At 37.6% G+C, this 23,685-nt stretch overlaps 1 protein-coding gene across 1 annotated transcript in view; it reads left to right on the top strand.

Moving 5' to 3' along the window:
- The window catches only part of UVRAG (UV radiation resistance associated), a 325,077-nt gene that overhangs the window by 163,748 nt on the left and 137,644 nt on the right, over positions 1–23,685 (top strand). The gene's annotated exons all lie outside the window — the stretch shown is intronic.

Raw genomic sequence — 23,685 nt, forward strand, 5'->3', positions numbered from 1 at the left:
ATCAGTGTTTTGGTGTTTATTCATAGAGTTGTACAATGATCACAATTTGTCTCTTCTAAAAGCAAATGTGTACCCATTAAACAGTTGATCCACATGCTCCCTTTCACAAATCTTAAGTGAGCACTGATTTGTTTTCTGCTTCTATAAATTTGTCTTTTCTGTACAATTTTTATAAATGGAATCACAATATGTGGTCTTTTGTAATCAACTTTTTTCATTTAATGTAATATTTCAAGGTTCATTCATGTTGTAGCATGCATCACTACTTCTTTTTTTAAAATAAAATTTAGTTACATGGGTATACTACATGTTATTTGTACATCCATCCATTGATGAAAATTTGGATTGTTTCCATTTTTGTCCTTCTGAATAGTGCTTCTGTGAACATTCATATCTAAGTTTCTGTAGGGAAGTATGTTTTTATTTCTCTTGAATATACCTGAGAGTAGAATCGCTAGATCCTATGATAACTGCAATACTTCAGACTTTTACATTATTATTGTATTTGTTATGGTGATCTGTGATTAGTGATCTTTGATATACAATTGTAATTGTTTAGGGACACCACAAATCAGACCCATATGAGACAATAAACTTAATAAATGTTATGTATGTTCTGTTTCACTGACTAGCCATTTCCCTTTCTCCCTCCCCTGGAGTCTTCCTATTCCCTGAGCCACAATAATACTGAAATTAAGTTAGTTAATAACCTGACAGTAACCTCTAAATGTTCAAGTGAAAGGAAGAGTCATATGTCTGTCACTTTAAATCAAAAGTTAAACATGATTAAGCTTAGTGAGGAAAGCATGTTGAAAGCCAAGATAGGCTGAAAGCTAGGCTCTTGAGCCAAACAGCTAAGCTGTGAATGCAAAGGAAAGTTCTTGAAGGAAATTAAAAGTGCTACTTCATTGAGTACATGGATGATAAAAAGTTAAATAGCTGTATTGCTGATATAGAGAAAGGTTTAGACTAAGGTCTGCTTAGAAGGTCAAATCAGTCACAAAATTCAATTAAGCCAGAGACTAATCCAGAGCAGGACTCTTAACTGCCTTCAATTCTGTGAGGGCTGAGAGAGGTGAGGAAGCTGCAGAAGAAATGCTTGATGCTAGTAGAGATTACTCCATTAAGTTAAGGGAAGAGGCTGTCTCTGAAATATAGAAGTGCAAGGTGAAACAGCAAATACAGATGCAGAAGCTTCAGCAAGTTATTGAGATTTAGTTAGATAACGCATGAAGGTAGCGACACTAAACAGCACATTTTTAGTGAAAACAAATCATCCATATTTAATAAGATGCCTTCTAGGATTTTCATGGCTAAAGAAGAGAAGTCAGTGCCTAGCTTTAAAGAACAGGCTAACTTTCTTGTTAGGAGCTAACACAGCTGGTGACTTTAAGTCAAAGCCGGTGCTCATTTACCATTCTCTAAGCTTCATGGGAAATAGATGGGGAAACAGTGGAAACAGTGTCAGACTTTATTTTTTGGGGCTCCAAAATCACTGCAGATGGTGACTGCAGCCATGAAATTAAAAGACGCTTGCTCCTTGGAAGAAAAGTTATAACCAACCTAGATAGCATATTCAAAAGCAGAGACATTACTTTGCCGACTAAGGTCCGCCTAGTCAAGGCTATGGTTTTTCCTGTGATCATGTATGGATGTGAGAGTTGGACTGTGAAGAAAGCTGAGCACCGAAGAATTAATGCTTTTGAACTGTGGTGTTGGAGAAGACTCTTGAGAGTCCCTTGGACTGCAAGGAAATCCAACCAGTCCATTCTGAAGGAGATCAGCTCTGGGATTTCTTTGGAAGGAATGATGCTAAAGCTGAAACCAGTACTTTGGCCACCTCATGCGAAGAGTTGACTCATTGGAAAAGACTCTGATGCTGGGAGGGATTGGGGACAGGAGGAGAAGGGGACTACCGAGGATGAGATGGCTGGATGGCATCACTGACTCGATGGACATGAGTCTGAGTGAACTCTGGGAGTTAGTGATGGACAGGGAGGCCTGGCGTGCTGTGATTCATGGGGTCGCAAAGAGTCGGACGACTGAGCGACTGAACTGAAGCTCAAACTACCACACAGTTGCACTCATCTCACATGCTTGTAAAGTAATGCTCAAAATTCTCCAAGCCAGGCTTCAACAATATGTGAACCATGAACTTCCAGATGTTCAAGCTGATTTTAGAAAAGGCAGAGGAACCGGGGATCAAATTGCCAACATCCGTTGGATCATCAAAAAAGCAAGAGAATTCCAGAAAAACATCTATTTCTGCTCTATTGACTAGGCCAAAGCCTTTGACTATCTCAATCACAATAAACTGTGGAAAATTCTGAAGGAAATGGGAATACCAGACCACCTGACCTTCCTCTTGAAAAACCTGTGTGCAGGTCAGGAAGCAACTGGTTAGAACTGGACATGGAACAACAGACTGGTTCCAAAAAGGAGAAGTACGTCAAGGCTGTATATTGTCACCCTGCTTATTTAACTTATATGCAGAGTACATCATGAGAAACAACTGGGCTGGAGGAAGCACAAGCTGGAATCAAGATTGCTGAGAGAAATATCAATAACCTCAGATACGCAGGTGACACCACCCTTATGGCAGAAAGTGAAGAAGAACTAAAGAGCCTCTGCATGAAAGTGAAAGAGAAGAGTGAAAAAGTTATCTTAAAGCTCAACATTCAGAAAACAAAGATCATGGCATCCAGTCCCATCACTTTGTGGCAAATAGATGGAGAAACAGTGGAAACAGTGGCAGACTTTATTTTTTGGGGGCTCCAAAATCACTGCAGATGGTGACTGCAGCCATGAAATAAAAAGACACTTGCTCCTTGGGAGGAAAGTTATGAACCTAGACAGCATATTAAAAAGCAGAGACATTGCTTTGCCAACCAAGGTCCGTCTAATCAAGGCTATGGTTTTTCCAGTAGTCATGTATGGATGTGAGAGTTGGACTATAAAGAAAGTTGAACGCAGTGGAATTGATGCTTTTGAACTGTGGTGTTGGGGAAAACTCTTTGAGAGTCCCTTGGACTGCAAGGAGATCCAACCAGTCCATCCTAAAAGAGATCAGTCCTGGGTGTTCATTGGAAGGACTGATGTTGAAGCTGAAACTCCAATACTTTGGCCACCTGATGCGAAAAACTTACTTATTTCAAAAGACCCTGATGCTGGGAAAGATTGAATGCAGGAGGAGAAGGGGATGACAGAGGATGAGATGGCTGGATGGCATCACTGACTCAATGGACATCAGTTTGAGTAAACTCAGGAAGTTGGTGATGGACAGGGAGGCCTGGTGTGCTGCAGTCTGTGGGGTTGCAAAGAGTGTGACATGGCTGAGCAACTGAACTGAACTGAAATCCTAGGACCCTTAAGAATTATGCGAAATCTACTCTGCCTGTGCTCTATAAATGGAAAAAGAAAGCCTGGAAGACAGCACATACCTCTGTTTACAACATAGTGTACTGAATATTTTATGCCTACTGTTGAGACCTATTGCTTAGGAGAGAAGATTACTTTCCAAATATTACTGCTCATTGTTAGTACATGGTCACATGAGAGCTCTGCAGATGTTGTGGAAATAGCCAGAGAACTTGAATTAGAAGTGAAGGCTGAAGATGTGATTGAATTGCTACAAGCTCATGATAAGACTTAGACAAGGTGTTAGGTGGGCCAAGAAAGTGGTTTCTTGAGGTGGAAACTGCTCCTGGTGAAGATGCTGTGAAGATTGTTGAAATGACAACAAAGGGCTTAAAATATTATGTAAACTTAGTCAATAAAGCAGCAGAGCTTTTTTCCCTTCTCTCAGAAACCACTGTCCTGGGCTGCCTGTTACCCAGAATCTGAGACTTGCTGCATATACTTTTGTATGATTTTTATTTTAGTTGTTCATAGTGGGAGGGTAAATCTGATACATGTTAATCCATCATTTAGAAGCAATAGTTTTTTTCCTGTGCTTTCTCACCTCTTTGCTTGTTGTTATGAGAACGTTCCTTTTCTCTGCTTGGTTCAGTTATTTTGTTTCTTCAAAGACATGCTTAAATATGACATCTCTTTTGAGGCTTTTTTCTTCCTCTTCCAGAAGTTTCTTTATCCCTCTTCTGTATCCCCATAGTATTTTTGATGTTGCCTTATTTTACCAATTAGTTGGTTTGAACTTTGAGGGCAGAAACTTGTCATTTTCATATACCTTCTTTCCTACTGCCTAGGTTAGTGCCTTATATGGCACCCAGGGAACATTAGCATAGAGTGAGGCTCTGAGTGGCTTGTGTTTAGGTCATGTGCATTATATATAGGACATGAATTCTCTGTCCTTAGTTTATCTGCCTTGCATCATGGTTTTTTTGGGGGGCGGGGCTTCCTATTTGTCTTCACTGTGTTTCAGACCATTGAGATTGGTAGATAAATGTAATAGCAAACAAAATCTACTGTATTGGGAATGTATTTGGAATGTGAATAAAATAGGCCATGGCTAACAAGTTTAAAATTTTTGAACTATATAAAATACAGGTTGGGCTAAAGAATAATCGTGAAATTGTGATTTTACTTTATTTCAGTAATTTTAGAAAAATATAGTTTAAATTTAGAGGCATAGATTTTGATTCAAAGTTCTTGATGCATGCCTGGCTCATTATTTTCCAGCTATATACCCTTATCCATTTACTTGGCTTCCTCTGTAAAATGAAATTAATAATAATACTTACAACCATGTCAGTATCCTGCTGAGTTTTAACAGGCTTCTAAGTTCTGCTGATGTTGCTGGTCTATGGAACACACTTTGTGTAGCAAGGATGTGTATGATGATCAGATGAGTTGTAAAACTGAAATGATCTTAAGAAAATAGGAGCACAGTGTTTTCTGTCTTATTCCTGTATCTCACCTTGTTGAATATCTGTACCATTTAAAATTAAGTCCTTCCTGACTGAAGATGCCTCCTATGATCCACTTCAGTCTCAATGCTTTAGCCATATGCAAGTTCTTTTAGAACTAAAAGAAACTAAAATTTGCTTTAGTGTGTCTCACCAGCATTTAGGCCTCTATTAATTATCACTTTTTCCAGGAACTCTTCACTGGCCCCCTTCTCCTTCTCCTCCCCCCCTTATCCGTTAGGTTAGATGTACTACTGTGTGTTTCCATAGCACCTGTGCTTTTCCATTATAGCATTGTACATATTTGCTAGTTTGTCTCCCTCTAGACTGTAAGATTGCTGAGGGTAGGGCTAGTGCCTGGGACAGATTAGCATTCAGTAAATATCTGTTGAAGGATTGAATCACAGTTACAGTTATCAGTCTAATGTTATCAGCATCAGAGCTAAAGAACACAGACTTCTATAGTTTCTAGCTTAGTATTCATTTGGGAAAACTGATATTCTCCTGAGAAATACTGTAGAAGAATTGTATATTCTTTGACAGTGGTTGTTAGAACTATCTGCATTCCAGCACAGGTTGCATATTGACATTTATACCTGAAAGTCTGGGCTACTGCCATTTAAAATAATGAGATATTATGGTCAAGACCCTTTTCTATTAGAGTGTCTGTTAGAATGACTCCACATAAATAGATAGCTGTTGTGTACATACCAGATCTATTTTAAGAGGTCTAATCTGCGAAAAGACATGGTTTTGTTTTTTCTTATTTTTTTATTTTTTATTTTTTGGTGCTTTGAAAGTACCATTAACTATTACAATACTCAAATTGCCTGCTACCTGTAGCATGTATGTCTACATATCTTTTTCAAGATCATCAGTTTTTAAAATGAAAACACTCTAGGAGTTTAGAGGGGTTAGGAGCTGTGCCTTTTTCTAATAAGAGAAGCAAAAATAATGATAACTACAGTATTTCATTTACCATGTGAAAGTGATAGTTGCTCAGTCATATTCAACTCTGTGTGTCCCCATGAACTGCCAGGCTTCTCTGTCCTTGAGATTCTCCAGGTAAGAATACTGGAGTGAATTGCCATGCCCTTCTTCAGGGGATCTTCCCAACCCAGGGATCGAATCTGGGTCTCCTGCTTTGCAAGCAGATTCTTTACCATCTGAGCCACCTGGGAAGCCCAGGTTACGATACTTGTCACTTCATAGATATGAGCGATTTAATCACCACAGTAACTTTATTAGGTAGGTACAGTTATTATTTACATTTATAGTTGAGGAATCATGGTCAGAAACATTAACTACCTTACTGAAGTTTACAGTTGACAAATGATATGATTAAACTCTTTCTGTTGATTCCAGAACTTAATCACAGGTTGATACCACCTTTTATCAGTAATAGGATGTGTAAAGTCCATGGAGTATATGTTATTCTGGCATATGGTAGAAAGATAGGGAGATATAGTTTTTCACTTGTGTTCCCAGTTGTATTTTTCCCTTTTATTCTGATAGAGGTCCTATCACCAGCCTTGAAGCAGGTGAACTTCTAAACAGTGACTTCTATCCCATTTAAAAGACTGAGTGGTAATAATACCAATACAGTATTTTAACATATATATGTGGAATTTAGAAAGACAGTAATGACAATCCTATATGCAAGACAGCAAAAGAGACAAGAGACGTAAAGAACAGACATTTGGACTATGTGGGAAAAGGCAAGGGTGGGGCGATGTGAGAGAATAGCATTGAAACATGTATATTACCATATGTAAAAGAGATGACCAGTTCAAATTCAGTGCATGAAGCAGGGCACCCAAAGCTGGTGCTCTGGGACAACCCAGAGGGATGGGGTGGAAAGGGAGGTGGGAGGGGCGTTCAGGATGGGGGACACATGTACTCCCGGGGCTGATTCATGTCAATGTCTGGCAAAAATCACCACAATATTGTAAAGTAATTAGCCTCCAATTAAAATTAATTAATTAATGTAAAAAAAAGCCTGAGGTGTAATGAGAATCACTAATATCTGTAGAATGCTTTATTAGTGCCAGGCACTGTCGTGTGTTTCCCATTCTTTATCTCATTTTGTTCTTGATTGCCCTGTGAATTAAAGGCAGTGTTATTTATATCCACCTATTAATAAAGATATATCATATATGTTATTATCCCATTTATAGATGAGGAAACTGAGTTTCAGAGGCCCAAAGCCACATAGCAAGTTATGACAGAGCCTGTGTTCAGAGTTCCTGATGCCAAACAGTGCTACAAAGGAAGACTGAGATTTTGTAGATACCCATTTTGACTCTGAGAGTGAAGTCATAGTCAGCACATTCTTATATCTCCATTTTATCATAGAAAGAAAGGATGGTAATGTTCAAGTTAAATATGGATTTGCCAGAATGGTTCAGAATTACTGGTTTTGAACACTGACTTTGTACTTCAGGAGCTTTCTTCCCATTCATATATGTTTTTGGAGAAGAGTATTATTTTGTATTTCTCTGAACTCTTAGAGTCGTTGGCAGGTTAGAATCTAACGTTGACACTTTGGGCTCAAATTTAAGCAGAAGAATGAGTGCTGTTGTTGGCTGTACTTTTCTGCCATTGGGAATCTTTGTAGACTGGTAATGAGACCTGAGGAATTGGAAAGAAAGGTTGACTAGATACAGCTAACCATATTTAGGTACCAGTAGACCCTAATCTACTTGCTGTGGACCCCTATTTTTATAGTGATTGTGCTAGGTTACCAGAGACATACTCTTATCTATTAAAATTTCATTTGTGTTGAACATCATTCTTGTATATGTACATCAATGTACTATTTAATGAATATTGAGCCATGTTACGATATTTTAGAAGCACTTGAGCCATTGGTATTGGTAACATGAAGGGGGAAATTGTGTTTGTCACTCTGTTTGCAGCTTTGATTTAGTGTGTTTGCTAGCCAGTAGTGAAATAATTTGGTACTTAAAATAGTACTGGTGGCTTCTTACATATCATGGCTTCTCTTTGATACTTGGTGCTTCATCTTCATACTTGGTTCTCAGCCCAAAAGCTCAGTTAGGATACAGAGTCAGTAACATATGACATTTTGTCTTTGCTATGGATTTTTCTGAATGACCATAAAGGAGTTAATTAATTTCTGCATCTTTTTATACATCTGTGCAAGAAGGATAGCAGCTCATAGTGGTGCAATAGGGATTGATTTGTGTACACATTTGGAAGAAGCTAATGCCTATTTTATATATGTATGTATGTATTGTGTTTTGCAAATATTCATTGCAGCTGAATGATTTATGCAAAGAGGCAACAAAAAGATAATTTCTGTCCAATGTTCCTGACTCGTTGGGTGGCCACATAACTCTGAGGGGACTTGTTAATCCACACTTATAAGTTTCCCCTTCCCATTCCTGGAAGGCAGTGGTCCAACTTGTGGTCCATAGTAACTTCCAGCTGGGTCAGGAATTGATCTTTTCAACATTAATGTTTGTTAATGTATATATTTTCATTTCCAGCAGATATTTAGTTACTGTTTAATTTAAAAAAAGAAAAGCAGATTTCCCCTCTTGAGCGTTTCAATAAAGATAACCTTCAAATTAACTAATTATATATTGGTTTATAGGGTCTTTTGCTGTGACTCAACCCTCAAATCTTTGAGATAAGAAACAACACTCGACCTACATTAATTTGCTTGAAATTTGGTTTAGAAAATGGTTTGAAACATCGATTTTAGAAAATGTTTTCAGTAGAACTGAAACACAGTTATACATGTTGATAAAATTTGAGAACTCTTCATTGGTGCCTGGGGAATGATACTAACTTTACAAAAGCAGAATTGCTTAACTGGGGGCTTCCCTGGTAGCTCAGACAGTAAAGAATCTGCCTACAATGCAGGAGACCTAGGTTCGATCCCTGGGTTGGGAAGGTCCCCTGGAGAAGCGAAAGGCTACTTAGTCCAGTATTCCTGAGTGGAGAATTCCATGGACAGAAGAGCGTGGCAGGCTGCAGTCCATGGAATTGCAAAGAATCCACATGATTAAGTAACTAATACTTTCCCCTAATCCTTATAGTAACAAACTACTTTTTAATCCAATTAGTTTCTTTATATTAATAATAACATATATGTAACACTATATTATACTTCAGTTCAGTTCAGTTCAGTCGCTCAGTCGTGTCCGACTCTTTGCGACCCCGTGAATCACAGCACGCCAGGCCTCCCTGTCCATTACCAACTCCCGGAGTTCACTCAGACTCACATCCACCGAGTCAGTGATGCCATCCAGCCATCTCATCCTCTGTCGTCCCCTTCTCCTCCTGCCCCCAATCCCTCCCAGCATCAGAGTCTTTTCCAATGAGTCAACTCTTCTCACGAGGTGGCCAAAGTACTGGAGTTTCAGCTTTAGCATCATTCCTTCCAGAGAAATCCCAGGGCTGATCTCTTTCAGAATGGACTGTTTGGATCTCCTTGCAGTCCAGGGGACTCTCAAGAGTCTTCTCCAACACCACAGTTCAAAAGCATCAATTCTTCAGCGCTCAGCTTTCTTCACAGTCCAACTCTCACATCCGTACATGACCACTGGAAAAACCATAGCCTTGACTAGATGGACCTTAGTCAGCAAAGTAATGTCTCTGCTTTTTAATATTATACTTAGGAAGTGCTTATACAAGGATGGTTATATTTGGTCCTTAAAGTTCCCTGGCAAGTATTGTTACTTCATTTCATAAGATGCTGAGAAAGCAAGAGGCTTGCTGCTGCTGCTAAGTTGCTTCAGTCGTGTCCAACTCTGTGCGACCCCACAGACAACAGCCCACTAGGCCTCTGTCCCTGGGATTCTCCAGGCAAGAATACTGGAGTGGGTTGCCATTTCCTTCTCCAATGCATGAAAGTGAAAAGTGACAGTGAAGTCGCTCAGTCGTGCTCAACTCTTAGCGACCCCATGGACTGCAGCCTACCAGGCTCCTCTGTCCATGGGATTTTCCAGGCAAGAGTACTGGAGTGGGGTGCCATTGCCTTAGCGAGGTACAAACAGGAGCAGAGTTGAAATGTAGATGTACACCCTTCATCTCCAGATTCTTGCTTTTCTTACCATTCCATGCTATCTAAAACCTTGCAAAATCTGACTCCTATACAATAGTGTGAAGCAGGTAATTTTTGTTAAAATCATGCAACATGCCAGATCTTTTTTCACTTACAGTATTATCTTTTAATTCTTAAAATAATACTGAGATAATAATTTTTACTCCCTTTTCCAAATGAGGAAAGCTGGGGCTTAGAGACATTTCCCAAGGTGACATGGATAAATAACAGATCCAGGTTCAAATTTAGGTTTATTTCATCCAAAGCCTGTCTTGTTTCTAGTAAATATTAATATCATCGTTGCTTCCTCTGGTATATGTCTAACAGATAAACTGACTGATAGTTTGCTGATTTTCCATTTGACCTGTGGATTATTAGATGGAGAACTTTGTTCTGCTATATTTCTTTTTATTACAGGATGAGTAAAGTGAATTTTCCCCAAAGATTTCTTGGATTTGATTGTATCTTAATTAACTAAGATATCTGGATGAAAGGTCTGCCAGTCTCTCTGTATATCTTTAGGCAAGTCATCCAACCTTGGGTGGGGGTGCTTATTTCCTTTTCACAGACAAACTTTTGGGTTATATAGTCAAGATTTCTTACATCTCCAAGATTCTAGTTATTTTAGGAGATAGACTTGGCAGAAAGGTTAGGGATTTATTCATCTTTTTTGATGAATCTCTTTATTTTTTAGAGTTTTATGCTAATGATAAATTTCCCAGCAATAAAAGATTGCGGGGGGGGATTCTCTGACCTATATGTTTCTGTAGATGTCATTTGTTAACTGAAAAGCCATTTGGTGGGAATGACCTATTGGAGTTCTCTAATTAGCTATACTCAACTCCTATTTTACAGTCTGTAATATGTTTTGATAAGCAAGAACCAAAAACACATTCTTTAAGTGACATTGTGTGTAGAAGAGATCAGAAATGTCACATTTCATTGTTCAGATCTGGAAAGAAATTCCTCTGGTAATTGTAGCTAATAAAATAGTTTTGATCTTGTATTGCCAAAATAAATGATTTATATGAAGTTTTCTATCAATTGTAATTTCTTATTATCATTTTCCAAGAAATTTGAGTAATTAAAGTTATATATATGTGTATGTGTGCGTGTCAGTTCAGTTCAGTTGCTCAGTCATGTTTGACCCTTTGCGACCCCATGGACTGCAGCATGCCAGACTTCCCTGTCCATCACCAGCTCTCGGAGCTTACTCAAACTCATGTCCATTGCATTGGTGATGCCATCCAACCATCTCATCCTCTGTCGCCCCCTTCTCCTCCCCCTGCCTTCAATCTTTCCCAGCATCAGGGTCTTTTCCAAGCAGTCAATTCTTCTCATTAGGTGGCCAAAATATTGGAGTTTCAGCTTCAGCATCAGTCCTTCCAATGAATATTCAGGACTGATTTCCTTTCGGATGGACTGGTTGGATCTCCTGGCTGTCCAAAGGACTCTCAAGAGTCTTCTGCAACACCTCAGTTCAAAAGCATCAATTATTTGGTGCTCAGCTTTCTTTGTAGTCCAACTCTCACATCCATACATGACTACTATATGTTTAAACTACTAAAATGTTTAATTAACTTCTGCTTGGTCAGTGAATCATTTGGCCTGCATCTCAGATAAAAGAAGAATCACACAGTATATTTGATTTTTAAAATATATCTATGTATTATTTATTTTTGGTTGTGTCAGGTCTTAGCTGTGGCATGTGGTATTTTTTATCTTTATTGAAACATGCAGGATTTTAAGGCACATGGACTTCCTTGGGTTGTCCTTATTCCTTGGAATAAGATCCCACACAACTAAACCCACAGCATGTGGGATCTTAGTTCTCCAACCAGGGATTGAACCATGTCTCCTGCATTGGAAGGCAGATTCTCAACCACTGAGCCAACAGGGAAGTCCCCCGACAGTATGTTTAAATTGGTGCCTTAGCTTTCATCAAAAGGTCATAGATTTCCATTTGAATCTACAAAGACATTATTAAGCATTGTGTAACACTTTTCTCCTCCTAGGTCATAAGGTCACAAATTGAAAAATTGCTTCTCACAAACTTTGTAATTCAAGATATGTTTATTAGAAAAGATGGCAAAATTTAAATTTTATTAGTCTGTGTGTATGTTCTGATTTCCTATAGCCATCTGACAGAAATTCCTAAACAAATTTCCTTCAAAATGAATAACTGCCTTTCAGAATTTTTTGGACCCAAAGGCAGTTTTCCCAGGATTCATTAAAGTTTCTTTATTTTTAGTTGTTGGCATCGTATGTAGCTTGTGAAAGGCAGTAAAAGACAAACAGCTTCGTGGTGGAGAGGAAAAAGGTGGATTCTTAGTAAATCTCAGATTTTCTTTTCAGAATGATTCATTTGCCATATATTTGTAATGATTTATTTTAGTAATATCTTAATTGGATTGTAAGAAAGTCAAACTAGCATATTTTAATCTCTCGCTCTTGCAATAGAAGATAAAGATGTTTAGAAGTAAGCCACCTGACAGAATTTTGTTTTGGTTTGTCATCATTTTTTCTCTATTTACTCCTCAAAAGCATTGGAAATGACATTTACCAAAAAATACATTTACAATTAGATATTTCAACACAAAAGTAAAAGGAGATCAATCACAGGGCATGTAAAGGACGTGGAAAGGGCATTGAGTGTGTGTGGATGTACATGTCTACCTTTATTTTTGGAGCAGCCAAAGGAGCCAGGCATTATATAAGATGATGGAAACAGAAGGATAGATGTGATGGTTACATGACAGAAATATGTAGAGAATACCGTAGGAACACAGATGATGAGCATCTGAAAACCAGAACTCCATGTAAGGTGGGTGACACTTGAGCTGATAGCTGGGGGGAAGAGGTGAGACTTCCCAGGTAGAGGGAACAGTTACACAGAGGCATGGAAGTTGATTAGAGAATTTCAGGTAATTCCATAAAGGTTCAACTAACCTTTGAGCAAAGGTCCCTAAGAGAGGCTGAAGAGCCAAAAAATGACATAAAAGGAAATTATGTCAAAAAGTTTGGAGATCTATTGAAATAACTTAAGCAAATTTCTCAAAGACAAAAAGTGAACAAGACTATTGATAACTGTTACACAGAATGGAGATTAAGTATATGTTTTAGAAAGTTCTCTTTGAAGAGTTATGGGTAAGGAATTCTCATAATGGAAATTATTACAGTAATCTAAGCAGTACATAATTAAAATCTAAACAGTTTGGAAATATAAAGGGAGGACGGAATCTGTGGGTTCTAAAGATATTTAATGATGGACTCTACTGTTGATGATTTAGTGGATTGGAGGAGAGGGAAAGAGAAAGATTTATTTATTTTTTTTTTTATTTTTTATTTTACTTTACAATTCTGTATTGGTTTTGCCATACATCGACATGAATCCACCACGAGTGTACATGCGTTCCCAAACATGAACCCCCCCCCCTCCCCACAACATCTCTCTGGGTCATCCTCGTGTACCAGCCCCAAGCATGCCGTATCCTGCATCGGACATAGACTGGTGATTCGATTCTTACATGATATTATACATGTTTCAATTCTGGTTTCCTCAGTGTGTATGCCCAGCAATGGGATTGCTGGGTCATAAGGCAGTTCTATTTGCAATTTTTTAAGGAATCTCCACACTGTTCTCCATAGTGGCTGTACTAGTTTGCATTCTCACCAACAGTGTAGGAGGGTTCCCTTCTCTCCACACCCTCTCCAGCATTTATTGCTTGCAGATTTTTGGATCGCAGACATTCTGACTGGTGTGAAGTGGTACCTCATTGTGGTTTTGATTTGCATTTCTCTAATAATGAGTGATGTTGAGCATCTTTTCATGTGTTTGTTAGCCATCCGTATGTCTTCTTTGGAGAAATGTCTATTTAGTTCTTTGGCCCATTTTTTGATTGGGTCGTTTATTTTTCTGGAATTGAGCTGCAGGAGTTGCTTGTATATTTTTGAGAAAATCCTCTACATAGAAAACCCTAAAGAGTACCAGAAAATTACTAGAGCTAATTAATGAATATAGTAAAGTTTCAGGATATAAAATCAACACACAGAAATCCCTTGCATTCCTATACACTAATAATGAGAAAGTAGAAAAAGAAATTAAGGAAACAATTCCATTCACCATTGCAACAAAAAGAATAAAATACTTAGTAATATATCTACCTAAAGAAACTAAAGACCTATATATAGAAAACTATAAAACACTGATGAAAGAAATCAAAGAGGACACTAATAGATGGAGAAATATATCGGAAGAATCAATATAGTGAAAATGAGTATACTACCCAAAGCAATTTACAGATTCAATGCAATCCCTATCAAGCTACCAGCGATATTTTTCACAGAACTAGAACAAATAATTTCAAGATTTGTATGGAAATACAAAAAAACCTCGAATAGCCAAAGCAATCTTGGGAAAGAAGAATGGAACTGGAGGAATCAACTTGCCTGACTTCAGGCTCTACTACAAAGCCACAGTCATCAAGACAGTATGGTATTGGCACAAAGACAGAAATATAGATCAATGGAACAAAATAGAAAGCCCAGAGATAAATCCACACACATATGGACACCTTATCTTTGACAAAGGAGGCAAGAATATACAATGGAGTAAAGACAATCTCTTTAACAAGTGGTGCTGGGAAAACTGGTCAACCACTTGTAAAAGAATGAAACTAGATCACTTTCTAACACCGCACACAAAGATAAACTCAAAATGGATTAAAGATCTAAATGTAAGACCAGAAACTATAAAACTCTTAGAGGAGAACATAGGCAAAACACTCTCCGACATAAACCACAGCAGGATCCTCTATGATCCACCTCCCAGAATTCTGGAAATAAAAGCAAAAATAAACAAATGGGACCTAATTAAAATTAAAAGCTTCTGCACAAGAAAGGAAAATATAAGCAAAGTGAAAAGACAGCCTTCCGAATGGGAGAAAATAATAGCAAATGAAGCAACTGACAAACAACTAATCTCAAAAAAAGAGAAAGATTTAGATATTTTCCAATTTCTGATTTGGACAGCTGGCCAGGTAATTAAACCATTCATCAAAACAAATATTGGAGAGAAGCAGATATTGGGAGAAAGGGGAAGAATTAAGACTTCCAGTTTTGGATAGTTACTTAGTGGGTAAGATGATAAATAAGAAACCAACAAGTAAAGTAAATATCAGATTGTGAGAAGGATTCTAAACAAGCTGTGGTGATAGAAGAGAACTTTGGGAGACTGCTTTTACAAAGATTGCTCAGGAAAGAATTGCTTGAGGAGCTCCGTCTTACAAGATAAGAATTCTAGCAATGGGAATGGCAAGTGAAAGGCTTGGACATAGGAAGTGCCTATACTATAGAATAGAGGGGAGACCACTGTTGCTGGAAAATAATTTATTAGGAAGAGAGTAGCATGACATGGGGTTGGAAAAGAAGAAATTCAAAGTGTAAGTGAAGATATTTTCCTTATCTACTGAATAGGAGGAGAAGGCCAGGAAAATGGCATAGGGGCCACCGAGTTTCATATTGGGTTGTAGGTAGGATTATAAATTAATCTTTCTATTATTTCCAGGTTTATGAGGTAAGATAGTTAATATATAGGATTTAGAGGAGTTGTAAGGATTTGGGTAATGTATGGAGTAGTGATCTCCAAGAATGAGAAAGCAAATTAAGGAGGAACTTGTAATAGAATCGTTGGATATTGTGTCTGATTGTGCTTAGTGATGATTATTTTTAAGTAAAATCAATTAAGCTGATTGTATACTTTGTCTACTTGGAGCTTTATGGGGACAGATTGAGAGAATACAAATATTCAGTAGAAGTAAAACTATCTCCATTTTACAGATGAGGAAAATGAACTTCAAAGAAGTTAGCACTTGTTTAGAGTCCCTAAAGTAAAATTTAACCCAGATTTTTCGTATTCCTAAGCCCACAGACTTTCCAGTATAGTACACTGCTTCCCATAGGATCTGCCTATTGTTTTTAAGCATTAAATTAGCTCTGACCTTCTTAGCTATTAAGCCAGTTGTGTCGAGTTATGAAAGATATCGGTTGCTTCCTATTGCCTGTTACAAGGAAGTATATCAGTTCTTTAGGTAGAAAAAAAATCTTCTCTGGACACTAAATTCCAAGAGGAAGTTAGCATCCAGTGTCTTATGTGCTAGATATTAAATATCATAATGAAATGACAGTCAATTGCAATTTTGCAAAAGTTACAGCAAGAAATATCTATTAACCCTTGAGAAGGGCAGCATCATAAATCATAGTACAGAAAAGGCATTTCTGTGGGGAGAAAAACTAAAATAGTTTAAGTATATTGCATTTTGGTCATCTGCCTCGATGTAGAAAACTCAGAAGAATGACAGTTTATTGATTTTAACTGTAATTTTGACAGGAGCTGACCACTAGCCAGTCTGAGACCAAATTCTCTGGTGAGAGAGAGCCTAAAGAGTCTGTGTTTTGTTTTGTTGATTGAATCAAGATTCATATTCTTTAGCTATTCATTTTATAGAAGACAGCATTGACATTTGGTTATTAAAATTAAAGTGCTTGATTTGAGTTCTTGCTGAACAGAGAGACCATAGTGTATGCATGCATAGGGTCAAGGGTTTCAAAAAGCAGTTTTGAAGTGTGATAAACCAAGCCATGCATTTACTTTATCTCCCTCTCAATGACTTATTGATATGATGATAAAGATACATGCATAAAAAATAAGTTCTTGATAATGGTGAAAATGAAAGAGCATACTACTAGAATAGCAAAGATTTTTTACATAATTCTCAGATACACAGAGTAGGGTTCTATTGATGAATAAGCTAGAGTAGAGGAAAACTACAGCCTGGAACACAAATGGAAAAGATTGCAGTGGGAGTTTCTGGAAAGGAAATGAGAGCTCTCAGATGCCTCAACTTGCAGCTCCCAAGTATGGAAATCAGAAATAATGGAGCAGTGATTAGGGTAACAGTCTACTGGCTCATTTTCTTTCTTTGTGAATTTGGAGTAACTTCCTATAACATTTACTCCAACTACTTTTTAACATAATGGATTTATGACCTGGTTAGGTCCCATGGTATGAGATTTTAGCATAGAAAAGTAGAGCAAAGCCTGACTGTGGAATTTTACAACCAACCCAGAGGGAAAACATGAAAAGCAGCTCTACTTAAGACTGGAATACCCTAAAGTAACATAATCCCAAAGTAAAGTTCTCCCTATTTGATAGTTGCAATGGTTTAAAGTGAAAGGTACTACCTTCTCTCAGCATATATACCCTGAAGGAAAACTAATTGTTAGCAGGACCTGCCCACTTCACTGAGCTGCCATTCAGAGGTGAAGTCTTTTATGTAAATAAGTCCTTATAGCTTCAAAGGAAATCTACACTCTTTCCTATTGCTTAACCAATCTAATCACTTATTCATGGATTTAAAGGGGAAACTAAAGGTCATCAGATATTTGAGGAAAACACTGTGAATGAGACCAAATTGAACAAACAGAATAGCTGACCTCAAAGAAACAGAAAATACAAAGAATAGAGCTTTAAATAAACTTGATATCCTCAGATTTGACTTCCAGCCTCTGTTTGGGAAGTAGAAAGATGGAAGGAGCATCACTTCCATCCTGACAACAACAGAAAGCTGGATGATGTACAGAATTGTAACTTTTTTTTTTTTTTTGAACTATCCAAGTACTAAGATTTCAAGGCAGGCAATCCCTAGCGGAGGGCCAGAATCAGTGAGAAAGCCCTCCCCAGGAACACAGAGTATGGCCTGGTTTAACCAGAGTGATAGAGGAACTCCCTCCCTTCGTCCCCAGCCAGTCCAGAATGCACAGAATAACAAGCCACTGTAGTTTACCACTTGAGGAGAGACAAGAACATGGTGAGGCACCCTTACTTAGGTGCTGATTCCCAGGGAGTACCTAAATCTGGGAATAGTATGTCCCATTGAGGAAGAGCCTATGTCAGACCATCTTCACCACTGCCACCACCACCCCCAAAGGGACAAATTAGAGGGAATCTGAAGAATGTCGTGCACTGAAGGTAAGCATGTCAGCAGCAGAACTCAGATCCAGCTTAATTCCTGACTGAATTGCCTTCAAATTAACAGAAGAATAAGCGTGTCCTTTTTGACTCTGTTGCCCTGTAAATAATGTTCAATATTAAAAATTTTGAGACAGAAAAGCAAAAAAAAAAATCCCTCAGTACCACTACCACCAGCACTACCCAAAACAAAATGTTGGCAAGAGAAGTTTACAGAAAAAAGACTCAGAGATGACTTAGGTGATGGGACTATCAGCAAGAGTATTTAAAATAAATATAGTTACTATGCTTCAGAATTTTGTGGAAAGGTAGATAACATAGAAGAACAGATGGTAAATTTCAGCTGAGAGGTGGTGGAAACTCTACTAATGGATAGTCTGTAAACCGAAAACAACACCGATAAAGGATGCCTTTGACAGACTCATTGGTATTCCACACAACTGAGGAAAGAATCATTAAATTTGAAGATAGGTCAATAGAAATTATCTAACCTGAAGTATAAAGAGATTCTTTCACATCAAACTAAATTATTTCATTATCAGTGGTCTTATACTTCAAGGAATGATAAATGAACTTCTTCAGCAGAAGAAATATAATACCATACAGAAACTTGGCTCTACACACAAAAATTGAGAAATCCAGAAATGGTTGAAAGGAAGATATTATAAAGACATTTTCTTATTAGTTTTAATTTATTTTTAATTGAAGGATAATTGCTTTACAGTATTATGTTGGTTTCTACCCAACATCAACGTGAATAGGTCTACCCATGTCTCCTCCCACTTGAACATCCCTCCCACTTCCCCCTCATCCCACCCTTCTAGATTGTCACTGAGTATTTGTCATACTGCAAATTCCCATTGGCTGTCTTATTTTACATATGGTAATGTATCTTACCATGTTACTCTGTCCATACATCTCACCCTCTCCTTCTGCCCTCCCTCCCCAAAATCTGTTCTCAATGTCTGTGTCTCCATTGCTGCTGTGCAAATAGGTTCATTAGTTTTTCTTATTTTTAGTTGCTCTAGAAGGCTATTGATTTTCTAATGCAATGTTTTGGGGTTTGTAACAGGCATAAAGTAAAATTTATGAAGTATTTTAAGAGTGGAGAAGGGAAGAGTTGGGAGTGTACTGTTTGCAGGATTTTATACTCTCCATGAGGTGGTTTAATCTTAATTGAAGGTAGACTGTTATTAATTAAAGTTATATATTGTAAACTCTGGGGCAACCACTAGAAATATTCAGTTCAGTTCTGTTGCTCAGTCGTGTCCGACTCTTTGCGACCCCATGAATTGCAGCACGCCAGGCCACCCTGTCCATCACCAACTCCCGGAGTTCACCCAAACTCCTGTCCATCGAGTCGGTGATGCCATCCAGCCATCTCAGATTCCTCTGTCGTCCCCTTCTCCTTCTTCCCCCAGTCCCTCCCAGCATCAGGGTCTTTTCCAATGAGTCAACTAGAAATTTTAGGGGGAGGTAAGAGTAAGCCAATAATGAAGAAAGAAGGAATAAAAAAATAATCCAAAAGCATAGAAAAAGAGGGATAAAGAAACAAAGAATAAGTGAACATCAAGAAAACAGCTAACAAAGTGGTAGTTTTTAACCTAAATGTATCAGTGATTATATTAAGTGTACATGTTCTAAATACCACAATTAAGATTATTCAGATTTTATAAAGATAAAAAAAGACCCAACTAAATGCTATCTATAAGCAGCACATTTTTAATATAAAGTGGCTTAAAGCTCAGCATTCAGAAAATAAAGATCATGGCATCCGGTCCCATCACTTCATGGGAAATAGATGGGGAAACAGTGGAAACAGTGTCAGACTTTATTTTTGGGGGCTCCAGAATCACTGCAGATGGTGATTGCAGCCATGAAATTAAAAGACGCTTACTCCTTGGAAGAAAAGTTAATGACCAACCTAGATAGCATATTCAAAAGCAGAGACATTACTTTGCCGACTAAGGTCCGTCTAGTCAAGGCTATGGTTTTTCCTGTGGTCATGTATGGATGTGAGAGTTGGACTGTGAAGAAGGCTGAGTGCTGAAGAATTGATGCTTTTGAATTGTGGTGTTGGAGAAGACTCTTGAGAGTCCCTTGGACTGCAAGGAGATCCAACCAGTCCATTCTGAAGGAGATCAGCCCTGGGATTTCCTTGGAGAGAATGATGCTGAAGCTGAAACTCCAGTACTTTGGCCACCTCATGCGAAGAGTTGACTCATTGGAAAAGACTCTGATGCTGGGAGGGATTGGGGACAGGAGGAGAAGGGAATGACAGAGGATGAGATGGTTGGGTGGCATCACTGACTCGATGGACGTGAGTCTGAGTGAACTCCATGAGTTGGTGATGGACAGGGAGGCCTGGCATGCTGCAATTCATGGGGTTGCAAAGAGTCGGACAGGAATGAGTAACTGAACTGAATAGATTAAAGTAAAATAATTAAAAAGTACACTATGCCAATACCAACCAAAAGAAAGCCAAAGTGACTCTATTAACAGGTAAGGTTGACTTCAGAACAATGAATATTACTTGCAATAAAGAGGGATATTACACTATGGTACAGAGACTAGTTCATGAAAAGATAAAGCAATTCTAAATATGTATGAATATAACAACAGAGCTTATATAGATAGATAGATAGATAGCAAAAACTGAAAGGAGATACAGCTAAATACACAGTTGTAGTTGGTAACCATAACACTCATTTCTCAGTAATTTCTGTACCAAGTAGAGAATCACTAAGGATAAAAGACATTAACAACATAATCAACTAACTTGGCCTAAGTAAGCAGAATATACTTTTCTCCCCCCCAGGTACTTATGGGATATTTAGTTAGCCCAGATTTGGTGTCATAAATAAATACAAATCATCAAAATAATGCAAAGTATTGTGTATCATCATGCATATACATATCATGGGTCAAAGCAGAAATAACAAGGAAAACTGGAAAATACTTTTGTCTGAATGAAGATATATCAACATCTAAAGGGATGCTAGCTTAGAGGAAATTTATACCATTTGATACTTATAGTAGAGAATAAAGTCTTTCATTTAGTAACCTAAGCTTACATCTTAACTGGAAAAGAAGAGCAAATTAAACCCAAATCAAACAGAAGGAAGGAAATAATTAAGGTCAGAAATCAGTGAACTTGAAAACAGTAGAGAATGTCAATGAAACTAAAAGGTGTTCTTTGAAAAGATCAATATAATTAATAACCCTCTAGCCAGATTGACCAAGTTAAAAGAGAGAAAGCATGAATTAACAGTATCAGGAACGAGAGACGGAACATCACAACAGATCCTACAGCAATTAAAATCATAATAAGTAAGGTAATGTTTTGAATGGCATGATCACACAATATCAAAAGGGCACTCGAGCAAGGCTGATCAAATCTGGTACCACTTGAGCACCAAAATAATTAAATACAATAATGAATTGTAAATCTTTGAAAAATAAAAGACAATTCATGGTTCCATATTGATAATAGATAGCTAATGGAGAAGGAAGGCCTCTTGCTTAGAGAAGAATGTTGAATGCTAACTGATAAATATGGAGCGGTCACTGGAATTTGAATATTATTTTACAACAATTGTAGTAAAGAATGATTCAAGCAGAAAATACCAGTCAATGCTGGGTCTTGAGAAAATCAGATGAGAAGCAAGATATATCTATGGTCTGAAAGATGGATATCATTGCTTCTAGTTAGGTAATATCCTTGGGAGAACACAACACCAATTGTGTAGTATTCAGGCTGGTAATATATAACCTGAACAACATGTGAAGAGATTGAGCATGTCGTTGCCTCTTTGTTACTACTTCTTATGAAGTGACTTTGGAACTTAGGTTGACTTTTCTGAGGTTCCAAGGTTAATATAAACACAAAAGACTATGCATAAATACTAATCATTGCCATGCAAATATTTAGAGATACTTGGTTCTTCTCTACCTGAGCCTAGCTAAACCAGTCTCACTCAGTTTTGTTCCAGAGAACACCATGTAACCAATGAGAGGTATATTACCTTTTAACAGAAAAATGTGGAGAGATGGTGCCTTAGATGGTGCCTCTGTGTTTTAAAGCTGTAGTTCTTTTTTTTAAGTATAAATTTATTTATTTTAATTGGAAGCTAATTACTTTACAATATTGTATTGGTTTTGCCATGCATTGACATGAATTTGCCACGGGTGTACATGTGTTCCCAATCCTGAACCCCCCTCCCACCTCCCTCCCCATCCCATCCCTCTGGGTTATCCAGTGCACCAGCCCCGAGCACCTTGTACCATGCATTGAACCTGGACTGCTGATTTGTTTCACATATGATAATATACATGTTTCAATGCCATTCTCCCAAATCATCCCACCATCACCCTCTCCCACAGAGTCCAAAAGACTGTTCTATACATCTGTGTCTCTTTTGCTGTCTCACATACAGGGTTGTCATTACTGTCTTTCTAAATTCCATATATATTAAAGCCTTAGTTCTTTTAAAGCCTGTGGAAAAGCCTTGTAGGAGACCTTTTTCTGGGTTTGGGTCTACTCTTCTTCTTTTTATTTGAAAATCATTTTGGACTTAAAAACTGCAAGAATAAGAAGAGTACAGAGAACACCTATATTCTTCACCCAGATTTACCCATTGTTAACATTTTACCCCATCTGTTAGCTGGCTAGTGTATTTTTTTTATATTATTCATTTTGCAAGTGTTTTTGTTTTCTTTTGATCATGTAATATGTTCTAAAGACCTTCAAAGCTAAAGAGGGTGTATAACATTTGCATTTCAAAACCCACATATGTCTTGGCCTTATTTGTGATTTCACTAGAATTGAGGCAGCCTTTTATCTGGGACAAAGAATAAGATTGCAAATTTGTATAGCAGTAGAAGAATTCATGTGCTTTCTGGAAAAATTACCTGAGGTGAGGGGTGGAAGTTGTCAATTTGAGTGTCTTCTGAAATTGATGAGAGTGAAATCTGGGGAGGAATTATATTGGGGCTAAAGAAGATAAGTAGCATTTCTTGATTAAGTTCTGTCTGGGGAGCAGAGTTAATAACTTACTGGTCATTAACATACATTTGAGAGAGAAGAACAGGGTACTTAGACATATGTTGATAAAATTACTTAGGTTGGTGATTTTAGTGCTCAAGTCCAAACTGTATTTTGATCAGTTCATCTGCTTCTGCTTCTTCCCTAAAGATGTACAGAAGAGTTTCAGCTACCATTTCCTGTTAATCACAGTTCTTGCAACTAAACTCCTTTTTAAGATCTAGAACTTAGTATGTCAGGATCTGAGACTGTTTTTCTGTGCTTTAGGACCTTTGGAATTTTCAGGCCTGATTATCAAGAGCCTGAGACAGGATCATTTTTTAGAGTAAGAAGATGTAAAAGGATTTTATGATCACATAAATGAAAATGGAAATCCCAAAGTTAATATAAACACTAGAGACTAGGCATATATACACAAATATTAATCATTGCCATGCAAATACTTAGAGGAAATTAAATGTCCTGTAATGGAATTGAGGTATTGGACTATTAGGTAAAATGTAGACTGTTCTTTTAATTCACTTCTATTGAGTTATATTTTATAGGCCATTAAACATTATAACTCAGACTATCTGTCAACATGTAAAAATGCTTGAGACATAATTTGGAAAAATCAGAATATGTATTTCCTGCACACTGTGATTGTAACTGAAGCTATTTAAATATATCAATA

The sequence above is a fragment of the Oryx dammah genome, unplaced genomic scaffold (genome assembly GCF_014754425.2).
Source record: "Oryx dammah isolate SB20612 unplaced genomic scaffold, SCBI_Odam_1.1 HiC_scaffold_17, whole genome shotgun sequence".
Lineage (NCBI taxonomy): Eukaryota > Metazoa > Chordata > Mammalia > Artiodactyla > Bovidae > Oryx > Oryx dammah.